This window comes from Schistocerca nitens, chromosome 3 (assembly GCF_023898315.1).
Source record: "Schistocerca nitens isolate TAMUIC-IGC-003100 chromosome 3, iqSchNite1.1, whole genome shotgun sequence".
Lineage (NCBI taxonomy): Eukaryota > Metazoa > Arthropoda > Insecta > Orthoptera > Acrididae > Schistocerca > Schistocerca nitens.
Genome location: NC_064616.1, coordinates 897,627,217 through 897,642,245, shown reverse-complemented (window position 1 = coordinate 897,642,245; position 15,029 = coordinate 897,627,217). Strand labels below are relative to the sequence as shown.

The 15,029-nt window shown below is 35.9% G+C and overlaps 1 long non-coding RNA gene across 1 annotated transcript in view; it reads left to right on the top strand.

Moving 5' to 3' along the window:
- The window catches only part of LOC126249811 (uncharacterized), a 34,073-nt gene extending 22,639 nt beyond the window's left edge, over positions 1-11,434 (top strand). Inside the window, exons 2-3 of the long non-coding RNA XR_007545668.1 lie at positions 1,909-2,004; positions 11,060-11,434. This is a non-coding gene — a long non-coding RNA (uncharacterized LOC126249811). The remainder of the gene's footprint in view (positions 1-1,908; positions 2,005-11,059) is intronic.
- Positions 11,435-15,029: the final 3,595 nt, after the last annotated feature.

The window sequence follows — 15,029 nt, the reverse complement described above, 5'->3', positions numbered from 1 at the left end:
TACTCCATCTACACTTTACATGAGAATTGAATTTTGTTTACCGTAATAAAAGTTGGTGCCAGTTCGTAGGAAGAGGTGGCGGTCGAGTGACTTAGGTTAGTGGTGGTAGGCCAAGTGAGCTATTTTCCTGCGATTTTCTTTGCTTAGTAGAGTGTGGTGCATTATCCTGTTGGAAATTGAACTTCCAGCCATTTTTCTTGGGGAGGGGGTTAGGTTAGTGGAAGTAGCCCAATTGGTCTATTTTCCCGCCATTTTCGTTGTGTGATGCATTATCCTATTGGAATTTGAATTTCCCGCCAATTTTCTTCTGGAAGGTTAGGTTAGTGGAGGTAGCCAAAATCAAACTTCCCACCAAAATGCGCCATCTTGGATGACGTAATTTTCTGTTGCCAAGTCTACATGACGCCATCTTGGATGACGTCATCGCCGCCATGTTGAATAATTTTGGCAACAATGGAATGTGTGCCACATCGGTGTAGCTCTACTACTCCCATGTGCCTGCTCAGACCCTGTTGAAGTAACAGCCACATGTCCACTCACATGGTGAATGGGTAAGGCTGGATGGTCAGTCTCCACATTAGCCCCCTGCCTCGAGTGACACGAATGTGTTACCACCTGCCACCCACTCTGTGGTTACTGGTGATTCACTACGCTGGGTACACTAGTAGGTGCCTTGGCAGCAGATCCCTTGCTTAAAACAAGTGGCACCTGAGGTGTCACATGCAACACACTAGATTATCCCCCACTGCTACACTTTGAGACAGCAGAGTGAAGGTGACTGACCATAGCGAAAAGTGCATTCAGCTGTTCATGAACTGCACCAGCTCCTCCTGCATCTGCACACAGCACGCACTCATCCTAAGAATACTAGCAAGACTAACTGAGGAAGTAAACTAGAAAAGCAGACAGAATCCCAGATATGTGACTTGCTACCCTCCGGATGTGTCACTGGACACTGAACACTGATATGTTAATGGGCTATGTAGCTAGCTGTTTAGTGAAGAACTACTACGCTACAGACTAAATGAATTTACCCTTACAAGAACGTGACATTAAACCTCCTAAACATGACTATAGCTAGGCACAATTGCAAATACTTTGTCTGGGTAACAACAGCAGTTTTACATCACTTCGTGGATTGGGAAAGTTTGCTGTGGTGCCTTTACCAGTACGTTTTGAGGCTAGAAAATCAGACGGCAATAAATGCATAGAGATTGTTACATTTAGTAGCAAATTTTATTCTTCTCTTTATTGATGGTAGATGCGGAGAGAAATTTGTGGTGTACTTGATGTTACGAAAACTAAATTGCCAATTAGAATCTAATAAAGAAGAGATCCCTCTTTATTTTCTCCAGCAAACATGGCACTGAAATAAGCCAGACCAAGTGGGAAAAGGCTGAATTGGCGACCCTGCAGTTCTAACGTCTCGTTGGTCCATCCTGCGATTCTAACAACAGTTCAGTCACGAAAGATATTCCTTTATAACTTAGAAATCTGTTAATTTTGTGCTGGCATTTTAATACATTTCCTTCCAATCGTACTTACGTGTATTTTACGTATAGCATATCTATCACAGCAGCGTAATTTTATTTAGCATTAGGTTTACAGACAATACTTCCGTCAGCTAACGAAGTCTCTGGCGCATCGCCGTAGTCCATCTCCACTTTTGTTGCAGTGGTAAGAGTTTTCCTCAGCATATAAGTCGTATTATTGTGGAAGTGTTCGAGAGGAGTAAAATTTACGCTTGTGATTGTTTTACTGAAAACGTTACAGTATTTGAAAATATTGATCAAAATTTATCTCAATATGGCCGATAAAATGGATAACACTGTGAGTATATTGTACAGATTATAGATAAATGGCTATTATAACCATTTTTATCAACAATAATTAATTAATTTTTTTCAGAATCAGCTATTGCGTAACATGTATCACGATATTTGGAAGCGATGTCGTCTTTACTGCGCACAAAAGGGAGGAGAAGCGAAGCAGAGTACTGAAGAGGTATTTAGTAACGAACTGGAATTTATCTAGCATTGTGTTTCAGAACTGGATGTGATGTTCGCAATTTTGGCCTTCGCCACTTTCATTGAAAACAGGGCATCATTTTAACTGTTTGACTGATTGTTCTTTATTCGTACCATAGATAAAATAAATACATAAATGAATTCTGGCTATGGGATAAGTCAGTTCCAATATTTGGACCTAGGTTCATATGGCTGACTGATTGCTTTTCGTACAGCAATAGGAATTTAATATTTATTTCAGTAATCCCAAAGTTATAAGCAGGAAATTTGCCATTAAACTACATAGACGCATATTCTAAAAACATCCATAAAACATTAAAGAGTGTTAGGTAACCAGGGGAAAAGAGAAATCTAAATCTTCGAAAAATTCCCAGGACCTCACCCAGCGACACCATAAAACGTGTTCGAAAATGCGTGTACCAGAAGATATTGTTGATTATATTAGAGTTTTATCTATGTGACAGTCAGATTTCTGTTGGCCTGTATAAGCACCTCACCAGGTAACCTTTACTCACTTCTTTGGTTGGTGTTATCAAGTTACTCTAGGAAGCCTAGTGTCCTCTTGCTTAAAAATAGAGATGCAACATCTCCGAAGATGATTTTTGTTATTTTCACTCATTCCAAGGAACATGCTGTAAAATTAAAATTTTTCTTTACCATGAAAGATGTTGATGCAGTAAATTTACCAGTATGGCGCAGTTAAAAAATTCTTACAGCAGATGCATCATCAGGATGCATCTAATGGCAATAACAGCTGGAGGTATTGGCGACATGTCCCATGCTCATCGTGCACTCCTAAATTTGCCTTGTTGTAGGCAGCAGTTGGCCAGTCAGAACAGCCCTATGGCCTAATCCATTAGTGATATTTACTTTAGTTACTTTACAAACATATCATTGTTGAACATCTTTTAAATATAGCTCTTTTACAATATTTCAGAGTGAACGGGATTATGAAAAATCTACATTTTGTCTTTAAGTAAATTTGGAACTAGATGTATAGACAAGCCACAACTCAAATACTCAAAGCAGACAGATTTTTAGAGTGGCTTCATAGGAATTGTATCACACTCGAACCCTACCATCAGCCCTTACCAATTGAAATCAGGACTGGTTTTCTAGTCGTCTAGGGTACAACCAGTATTGTCACAAGCTCAGGAGAGGTGCTGCAATTGATATTGTGCTGTTACCAAAGGTAATAACATCAGTTATCTGCTGCCATAGTCCATTAATATCAAACCATCACACTGTCCCAATGGATACATTCACTGTAGCTCTCACATTGATTTCCACAGTTATTTCAGTGTTGCCTGACTGTTAGCACTGACATCTCAATACAAACAATACTGCTCTTGGTGTGTCAATGCATTGTACATTTGTGAGATGTACTTCCTAAAATTTGGTGTTCACGGCATACTCTTGATACTGTAGATCTCAGAATATTGAATTCTTGAATGATTTCCAAACTGGAATGCGCCATGCATCGAGCTCCAACTACCATTCCACGTTCAATGTTTCCTGTGGCTATAATCTCATCAGAAAGATTTTCACATGAATCACCTGAGTACAAATGAGAGCTCCACCAATGCACTGCCTTTTTATGCCTTGTGTAAACTATACTACCACAGTTTGTATATGTGCATATTGCTGTCCCATGATTTCTGTCACCTATGCGTATATTGTTAACAGTTCTTAATTTTTTAGCTTCCTTTCCTTCCCGGAGAAGAAACTCCTTTTAAACATTCTATGTCTTACTGCCTAACAGGTGTTACCTCCATATCTGTGTCCCAGTGAATACCTTTGGTTACTATTGATTTAGCAGTTGTTGAGTATATACTCCCACTTAAGTGTAGGATCAAGTTTTGATTTTTGTGATCGTTTATTGATATGCTTCATGTGGAAAGAGGCATTAGACTGAATCTCAGAGCTGAGCAGATCAACATTTGAGAACTTGTGCATCTATTATGGGAAATATAGAATCTGTTTTTTCTGATCACAATATATGTAATGTCATGCACATACTGTGAGTTTCAAGAATGTAAGATAATAGGACTAATCATATCATAGAACTTCATCAGCAGCCATATGACTGGATATAAACACGAAGAAGGCTTAAACTGATAGTAAATTCTGCAGTCTGGTCTGAATTAATTGTTATACATAATGGATGAGCTGTAGTGCACTGCTCACTTTGAGGAACAAGAAATACATGTGCATACGTATTAGAATTAGTGGCATGTTTGCCCTTTTTATATTGAGTATAATAATTGGTAAGGTATAGTAATAGTCGCAACATGATAATTAATACACCCAGCATCAAGATTCACAAATCAGACCATTCAACTTATTTGTGTTTTGTATTTTGAACTGTTGTTATTTACATAAAAGGACAATGAAAACTAGTCTTCACTTTTTCTTTTAGCGACAATAATATGAAAAGGATAGTTGCTACTCACCATACAGTGGAGATGCTGAGTCACAGATATACACAACAAAAAGACTAACAGAAAATGAAATTTCAGCCAACAAGGCTTTCTCTGGAGGTAGAAAACACACACACACACACACACACAAATGCAGCTCACACACATGAGCACAATCTCTGGCTGCTGAGGCCACTTTATTTGTATTTAATAACTCATTCTTATTGGCACTGAACATCTCTAAATCACCAATAATGTGTTGGCACCACCACGATAGCCTTTTGTTTTCTCTGATACTTCTTATTCTGTTCACTCTGTCCATTCCTCTCCTCTGCTGTCTATCTTCCTCTAGGCATTATTTTGCAAATCTTACCACTTCTTAATTCTTTCCCATGTTGTAACACTTGATCTTGACAGTCTGCTAGGACTCTTTGTTTGGATTTACCCACTAAAACTTTTTCTTCTTTTCCCAATTTCATGTGTAAACTTTTCTAGAAATATTTCTGCTCTTGTCTATTTCCTAATATCTACTCCATAATATATCTTACTTTGTTCATGATTTTTTTATTTTCCTTAGTCAAAAATAAAATTTACTTCTGATACACGCGTGCATTTTGGTCACAGTTCAGTTTTAGAGCTGTTATAATATTTTGGTGTTTATGCCTGTATGGATAAATAACAGTTACAGCATTCATTATACTTGTATTCACAGATCAGTATTATACCATATACGCAAATGACAAAGGAACAACAATATAAAGATAGCTCACTGACTCATAGATCTTTACAACAAAGATGAAATAAGATGCTAGAAACCAACATAACACTACTGCATAATCTGCCAACAATTTCAACTTGTGAATAAAATGCTTGTGTCGCTCTTTGGCAAGTGGTTTAGCTAACATATCAGCAGACATTACCTTTGTTGACTACAAGAGCTTGACAACAGTCTCACTTCCTTCTACCCCCCCCCCCCTCCTCTCTCTCCTTTTTTTTTGTTTCCTTTTCTTTTTTTTCTTTTTTTTTCTAAGAAAAAAGAGTAAACTGCCATTTGACTGTGTATTACTGTATTTGTCTTCTGTCCTATCCAGATTTAGCCTTTATGCCATTATCAAGTACAATGCTAAAGTTGTTAGACCATTATTATGTCATATCTGTTAAGACAGCCCAAAGCAGGGCTTTATATTTAAGTACTTGCTCAAATGTCTGGCTAAGCAGTTCAGTAAAAAGTTTTCAATGGTGATGAGCCACAGTCACTCAGTAGCTTTTGGAGGCTGTGTATTGCTGTATTTATTTTCTGATTTTAAGATCTGTTTGTCATGGAAAATGATTGTAAGATTTTCCCCGACAATAAAGAACTCTCATATCATGAAAATCCAGTAGTTAAATCATCTACAAAATCTGAGTTAACCTAACTAATTACAGGGAGATCTTTAAAAATCCCCTTTGTAAACAGAATCCTACAGTTCATAATGCTCTTGAGATAATGAAAGACTCATATTGCGGCACTTCAATGTACACTATTACGCTTAAAATTCTATTGAATTAAAATACTAGCTGCGTAAGATATTTCACGTCTTGTATTAGTACTGATGTAAAGCAAATATCCCACTAATGCCTTACCATCCTATGCATCCCATTGGTGTTTCTGCAGGATTACCATATGAAATATTAAAGTGTTTCTGCACATCTACAATATAACCCTTCTGGGCCATTATTAAATTGCCTTCCTCTCAGTTTCTGTTAGTATAAGTGCCTGGACATGATTTTGCTTCTCCTAACTCCTTAACTTCAAAATGTTCACATAATCCCTGATACAACTTGTCATACACCACACATACAAAATGCCAATTGGAAGATTTTTACATGACCTTTTAATAAACACAAAAATCTTCTTCAATATTTACAGCATAAACTAGGTCTAAAAGTACAAAATTTTGCCTTTTTAGTCCACTGTCTTGCTGACATGTTTTAAACAATAAATGACCTTAGATAGTTAATAGACTCTGCCTTCATTCCCTTTTGATACAAAATCACATGGTTCCTTCATGAGAATATGTCCCTCAAGTCCATATATTGAAAAGCAGTTTCAATATCAAAATGATTAATTTCAAGATTTATAGTTAAACAAATGGACACTTTGAGAGTACTACATCTCATTACTGATGAACAGATTTCATCACAATCTATACCAAATATCTTAGTAAACCACTTAGAAACAAGTGTAGCACAATAATGTGCTGCATCATTTACATTCTTTTTCAACTTAAATGCCAACTTGTTACCTATAGTACTGTTACTCATTGGCGAGTCCACAAATTTGCAAATAACATTCTTCTGAAAACACTTTATTTCTTCTGTGTCACTCTTCAACATGGAAAACATGGTATCCTCTAGGTTCCAGGATATTTTCCCATACTGGAAAAATTACATATCAAATAGGTGACATAATCCTTGGGTTTTGATACACAGGCAGACTTTCTAACAGGCTCAAAAAAAAACCCTAACTCTATTGATTTTCACAATTTTCTTGGGGTTCTGTGAATCATTTAGTCTGTCAGACATGTATAGAAGGGCTCACTAACCAAAACTTTTAAATGATTCAGAGAAGATCCTTTTCCCTCCCCATAACTCATGTGGAACCTTACCATTAAGTGCCGTATGAGGAACAAGGTTCCTTATGTCAACAGCCATATTTCATGCCCCTGCCCCATAATGCTTAGACAGAGCAGAATCAAATAAAATGCATGGCGTCATCTTAGAAATTGATTAATTAGTTCCTTCCATACTATTATGTTCTGGGCTATAGAGCATACTAATGTTATGCACAGTCCCATTCTCTCTGCGAAATCAGTCAAATTCAGTGCTACTGTCTGATCTATTAGCTTTGATATTTCCATCAACCTTATTTTCTACACAAGTTTCAAACTGACAGAAAAAATGAAATGTTTGAACTTTACACTTGAGAAATTAACAGAATATACTTCTGAAATAATTTATACATGTACTTTGCCATACCGTGAGATGTTTGTCCCATGGAGCCACATAAATCCATATACAGCAAGGCAAGCAGTGTAGATACATGGTTTCCTGTGTCCCTTGAAAATGGAAATTTAGACATCTTACCAAGCACTCATGATATATGCCTGTCAGCAGGTTGTGAATCACAATACTCCAACTTTATGCCTCCATACAGAAAAAATGACTTAAGTCTAGTGTCAACTCAAAGATAACTAATGCTATGATGCCATAAATCTAGCATTTTACTAATTTTACTTCGGCTAGACCATGCTCAGCTGACACAGGCTCAATGTGTTTTAATTTACAATTGTCGTTTGATTCTCATCCAGAACTATGTTGCTCATCTCTTTTGAACACCTTACACCCAGCTTAATCAAAAACAACCTTTATGCCCCCATTAAGCAAATCAGAAACTAACTACAAATTAGTGGCTAACCTAGGGGAAAGAGTAATATTTCTGATTTGAGATATACCTTGTAAGTTAAAATTAACATTACTTCCCATTTGCTTGCTCATTCAACATTATCAGCACACTTCACAATTTTTCGGTTTGCACACACTCTGCAGCTTGGTGTCTACACCCAGAAGATGAATTACATAATGCTAATAATTTCCTCCAAATGTGGATAATGTAGTGTCCAACAAAGCATCCCAGACATTTATAATGGCCTGATGTTTATGATGGTATGGATAAATAACTGATACATCATAATCGCCAGCATATTCTAAGGGTAATAATTAATTTTTGCATTTCTAGAGAGTGGTACTTCATTAAAAACTCTTTTCTACAATGGAATTCTAAGTCTAACTTATCTAATATTGCCCTGATAGCACCTTTTTTCTCTCCATCAGTCTGATGATTCCTCTTTTATACTTAAATTTTCCTGTTCTTTTTATATCTCTGTAAGTTATACTTAATATTTATTAGGCTACCTCTGTTTTTTTTATCAAGTATATAGTACTACATCTTCTGCTGTGTGTTTAAGTACTTATGTTTGTTAGTATAGTACCAACAGAACTCTCTTTCTTCTCTACTCTGCTCTACTCTCTGTTAGAGGTCTCTGTGAAGCATAAAACTCAAATTCTTCATCAGAGAGAAATGCTACTGCTTGAGTTTTGGCTACTGCATGAGTACTGTTGGAAACCAAAATTTCTGAGGCTTTTAAACTGCACAGTGAGGCAGTGCTGAAGAGAGAGAAAGAGAGAGAGAGCAAAGTAGAATATGAATGCCACTGTGGTTTGTACTGCAGAGTGACAAGAATAGCAAGAAAAAGATAAGGCAAAATATGAGGATAACACTTTAAAAGAATTAAAATTATTGATTCAAAAAGGTATGGTGAGATGAGGAAAGGATGATGCAGGATGAAACAACTATACTTGAAAAGATAGTTTAAATTTAACTATTAATACAAACTGAGTGCAGGTTGCTGATCTGACAAAAATTTCAAAAGTTTATCTTCTGTTGTGGTGTGTGATGAGGATAAACTTTTAGGTGAAGTCTTTGCTGACACAGAGGCAGTATCAAGGAAGGAGTATTGTTAGACTATGGACTGGCTGCACAGGATTTGGGAACAGATTTTGTCACTCCCATCTTATTATAATTCATTTTCCCATATTTTCCTTCTCATTTTTGAGCTGTTGGAAAGCTCCCCCACTTTTGTTTCATACTCACTCCAGCTTTAGTATACATTTATTGTTGTTTTTTTCTGTGCTGCTATACTGATGATACTGCCTATATCTTTCACTGTGTGATGGGCCCTAATCATATCCTCACATAACAATCCCTTGAGATATCATCTGTCCTGCTTCTATCCGCTCTACATCTGAATAGGTTTATGCACTACATGCCACCCACATTTGCAGTGAGAACTGTGTCCACTATAGACAATAGAGTCAAGTTGATTCATACAACACTTCTATCATGTACAGGGAAGAGTATGTGTGCTGATTGTCAGTAGTATCTCCTCATGGTGTATAATGTAAATAACTGTACCTCCATTCTACAGTAGGCAACACAGGGTTTTGATTTGAACATTACAGTGAAAAGATAATAATGTTGTCAAATTTGTCTTCACTCTCCAGCCTCAAAATAACAATGAAACATGCACAAGGCTGTAGAACTTGATAAAAATTATTAAACAACAGAGTTATAGCTGGAAGTGTGACAAAAATGCCTCATTATTCTACATGATGAAACACATATTTTCTAATACATGTTCTAGAATGCAGTGTTTTGAACTGAGTTAGCAGCAACAGGGACATTCTCTTAGTTGGTGTCTACAAAGTTAATTGTTAGTGTCATGTAGAAACGTCTGATAAATGATTTTATGTTTATTGTCAACATTGAATGGTAGCGATATTGGCTAAAATGATATATTCGGCAACTCAGGCATGGTCAGCAGTACTTCAGCCATTTTATTGGCTTTTAAAAGAAAGTAATTTAAACATGTACTTCTGAAGATGTCTTGTTTTAGCAGCTTGAAATCAATTATTTGCTCTAATAACATATTCAGCAACACTTATTTTGTAAAGTTCACTTAAGTACTTCACTTTCAAGTATTCTTTTCAGTGCATTGCTGCATATTATTTTCAACTGCTTTAACCTCCATTTCTCTATACGCATATGATTTGACTATAAAATTACTTTCATTGTATAACTTTCTGTATACTTTCCAAAATATTTTAAGAATTATATCATGGATTTTAATATATTTGCTATACAAATATATAAGGCACATCCAGAAAATAAAACGTCTAAAATTTTTTTTTTCAAACCAAAATTTACTTTTACAAGAAAGAACATTTCTTAAACTAGTTTTATAGATAGTTGACACCATCGTTCAAAAATTTATCATAGCAGGAAACCAATTTTTTATGGCCTCTTCATAGAAATATGCTGCCAGTGAAGATAGACACTGCTGAACAACACTTGCTGCATCATCACTGCCAAATCTCCTTCCTCCAAAACCACACTTCAAGTTCAACAATGAGTGTGTTTCAGGTGATCAAACTGCTTCCAGCTGAATTGTTGAGTAAGGTTTTGAGTGGCACCATCAGAATGAGGACGTGTGTTGTCATGGAGCAACACAATGCATTGACTTAACATTCCACACCTTTTATTTTGAATTGTACACCAAGGTTTTCTCACTGTTTGACAGCATCATACCATATTGATGGTTTCAGCTCAGGGAAGGAACTCAACAAACAGAAAACAATACAGAAAACAATGTTTAACCATGGCTATCTTCACTGGCAGAATCTTTCTACAAAGAGCACGTAAAAAACATTGGGTTTCTGCTGTAACATATGTCTGAACAGTGTCGACAGCAGTGTAGAAAAATAGTTTAAGAAATGTTCTTTCTTGCAAAAAGAAATTTTGGCTTGACAAAAAATGGTTTTATTAGTTTTTTTTTTCCAAAATGGTACCTACTTTCTAGACTTGCTTCATACAAACATCATATGCTAGTGAATTTGCTTCCTGAAATTTTGCGTGTATGTTACTACTCCTGTATGATACGTAGTGATGTAGTGATACCTTATATAGGAAAGATTACTGTTGTTGTGGTAAAACTGTCTACAAATGTTTTTCAGGCCATGTGTGTTGAACTCTGTATTTCACGTGAAATGAATAAGATAAGAAGATCAATGCCCAGCAAATCACCACCAGCACTGAAGAAGTGATGTGATATTTTGCAGTAGAGTTATCTTTCTGAAATGTGGTTCCTATACTATCGCCCCAGCATGATATATAGTATTGTATTAGAAGTAAGGCTGAAGATTGCTGATATTATGGTACATAATTGCAAATTATTTTCAGGCTATGTTTATTGAATACAGTATTAAATTGAGCAGTTGTGGAAATTTGTGTGCAGAAAATCACCACAAATGAAGAAGACATAAAAATCTATCTGGATATATTTTTCTCATACACTTAATGAGAGAACTGGATCTTTAATTAATAACAGCAATCTGAAAATGTGATAATTATCAATAAATGTTCATTTATATGTAAGAATGTCATAACTTTGTATGTCACAATGTATTTAAAGATAGTATACCTTTCAGAAGTATGTAATTGTTCTAACTGTTTCAAAATTGTACCTTTATTACACCTGAATAAAAAAATACTATAAACTATATATTTATGTGGTTGTTTTTAGCATATAATTTCATGGAATGCCATATGATTCATTATGATTGGCTAGATTACTTACCTTTTACTATTTATAAAAATCTATGAATATATGACCTCGGCAGGAACTCTTGTATTAACCATTTTTTTAACTTCTGAACTGATAGCAGAATACATTATTTGATTTTTTTTACTCACAGATGTTGCACAAGTGAATTAGCAAATGTAAATCATTTAATTGTAAATGATACATGACTGTCAATGGTATATACACCACATTTCAACTGGTACACAAAGCAAGTATATGTTTAAATAAACAACAAGAATACAGAAGTATAACAAATATCGACTGAAATAAGATGGAAATAATTGCAGAAGAATAAAGTTTATTAGCATTCACATGTTGTTGAATACATTTACATGAATGAGTTATTGTAAATAGCTACTTATACTTTTTATAACCTCTTATAAGCTCTAATACAGTGTCATTTTTATTTCTGAACAGCACATAGCCCTTAACATTTATTTTAATACTCGGACAAGAAATTTCCTTATTTGATGTGTTGTGATCTGTCTAGAGAACTATTCCAGTGTAGATTTAAGTATTGTATTAATTGTTCATTAATCTTCTGCCACAAATGATGGACCTTGCTGCAGAGGATGGCTTGTGTCCTCCAGGAATACAAATAGCCTTACCACAGGTACAACCATATCAAAGAGGTATCTGCAGTGAGACCAGACTAACACATGATTTCTAAAGAGGAGCAGCAGACAACCAGTAGTTGCTGGAAGAACAGTCTGGGTGACTAACTGATCCAACCTTATAACATTAGCAACCTGGCTTTGCTATGTGGGTACATGATTTTTGGTTAGGCAAAAATAGGTTTATTAACACAATATGAAATATGAGTAATGCACAAGTAGGACTAATAATAAAGAATTTTTGCTACTAAAAATACTCCTTTTAGAATATGGCTGGGTGTACTCTCACACATCCAGCAACTAATTGTCACAATACTGCTGTTGCCATCATTGTATTAGGATCACCAGATTTCTTGCAGAAATTGCCATGACTATAAAATGATATCTTTATGGCTGTGCAATTCGTAAAGTGTTTTGAAATCTTCTGAATTTCTGTTTTGTAGGTTCTTGTTTCATTTATCATCAGAAACATGGTTGACAAAAGTTTGTTGAGTTAGTTTGCAAGTATAGCACGCGATATGACAATTTCAGTACAAAATATATGGTCATAGATTTCAAGAATTTTATCTGGGGTAAAATTGGAGTGGAAATTGAAACAAATGGTACTAAATTAAAGTGTATTTGTGTTATTATCTATCACAGTCTTAGTAGTGACATATTATACAGTAAGATTATAATTTTTTTTAAAAAACAAGTTTGCATATCTGTCACACACTGTAATTCAAACTTACATTTCCTTATATCTAGATGTTTCATTATTCAGTATCAGAATGAAAGAATTCAGTGAATATTTCTCATCCAAAAAATACACATTTAATTATGTTCTCTCCAAGGAAAATGTATATTTTGTTCTGTGTGGTCCCATTTCTTAAATCCAGTTCCCGCAAAATGTGATTGTTCATATTTTTATCGTATGTTTTAATAAAATTATGCAGCAACCAAGTGCATAAAATTAAGAAAATTACATGTTGTGGAAAAGCATGATTCCACCTATTGTGCTTGGAAGGATATAGATTGATGGAATAGTCTTAGAACTGGAAAAATCTCCTCCATCACTACTACTACCATATGTCCCGGCATCAACAGCAATAAATGTAGTGAGACCACTGCCACGTACAGCTGTATGTGAATTAAATGGCATATGCAATCCAGGCTAATGGAATCATGGGCTGTCATGATGCTGTCATACCAATGTTGTGTATGAATTGACCCTAAGAAAATCAGAATATGTGTGAACTACTATGAACAGCATAATGACTGCATTACCTTTGCCAAGATAGAGATAAAGCTAAGACCCACCACAGTTGTACAATTGTATTTGCCTACTAGCTCTGCAGATGATGAAGGGATTGAAAGATTGCAGGGTGAGATAAAAGAATTTATTTAGTTTGTGAAAGGAGAAGAAATTGAATTGTGATGGGGACAGGAACATAACAGTAGGAGAAGAAAGGGGAAATGAAATGGCAGGAGAACATAGACAGGTGGAAAGAAATGAGAAGGGAAGCTGCCTGGTACAATTTTGAACATATTACAGTTGAATCACCACTTACAATTAGTTTAAAGATCACAAATGAATATTTTTGTATATTTTTTTGATACCTAGATCCACTGGAAGGTTCCAGATGGATTACATAATGCAAAGATGTTTAGGAACCAAATTTTAAACTACAAACACATTCAGGATCAGATGTGGACTCTGACTGTATTTTAATTGCAGAAAGTTACAACATTAAAGAGGGGTCCTGCATAAACTGAAGGAACCATCGGTTATTGAGACTTTCAAGGGGAGCATTATGCAACTGTAGACAGAAAGAGGGAAAGGAATGCAATAGGTGATGAACAGATACCTTTGAGAGAAGATACAGTTAGGGCGACAGAGGATCAAACTGGTACAAACAGAGGAGGCCTGGAAGAACTCTTTGAACAACACCTGGGATATTATGTTAAACTGAAAAAAGAAGAAAACATAAAAATTCAGAGAATGGGGCAGGTAAGAGGAACTACATACATCCAAAAAGGAGATTGGTAGGATGTGCAAAATGTGTAAACCTGAGACGTTTCTGGAATGTATTACACACATGTGGAGAGGCCTGAGTGGCTGCATCATCCAGCCCTCACAAAGGCAGAGTACTTAACTAAGGCCTGAGTGGCTGCATCATCCAGCCCTCACAAAGGCAGAGTACTTAACTAAGGCCTGAGTGGCTGCATCATCCAGCCCTCACAAAGGCAGAGTACTTAACTAAGTGACTGATAATATTTTTGTTCACAGATTCATTCTGAAGGCTAATCTGCAAATCCAGTGATAATAATCATGGGCCAATTTCATTAATATTTAATAAACTGAAAAACTTACCAGGCTAATTTATACAATCTTATAAATTTTTCTCAGCGTTTTGGACCCACTGATGTGTTGCCTGGGTACGGCCACAAAGTATGGTGAACCAGTAAAGAACCTAGCCACCAATGTGCTCAAATTAGCAACAGAGACACACCAGAGCCAGAGAACTTTACTGGCACCACCGCAGGATGTTCAACCTAAGTGTCAGGGGGTCTCTTGGTCCCTCTGGCCAAAAAATAATACTAACAACTGGCACTGCCCCCTCCCCCTACTGCAGCTTTTTGACAGAGATATCCATACACACACTCTTGTTCATCATTAGAGCATAAGCCACCACCTTCTTTATATAACATGAAATATCTTCCATTAATTTGGAATCTGTAGTGTGT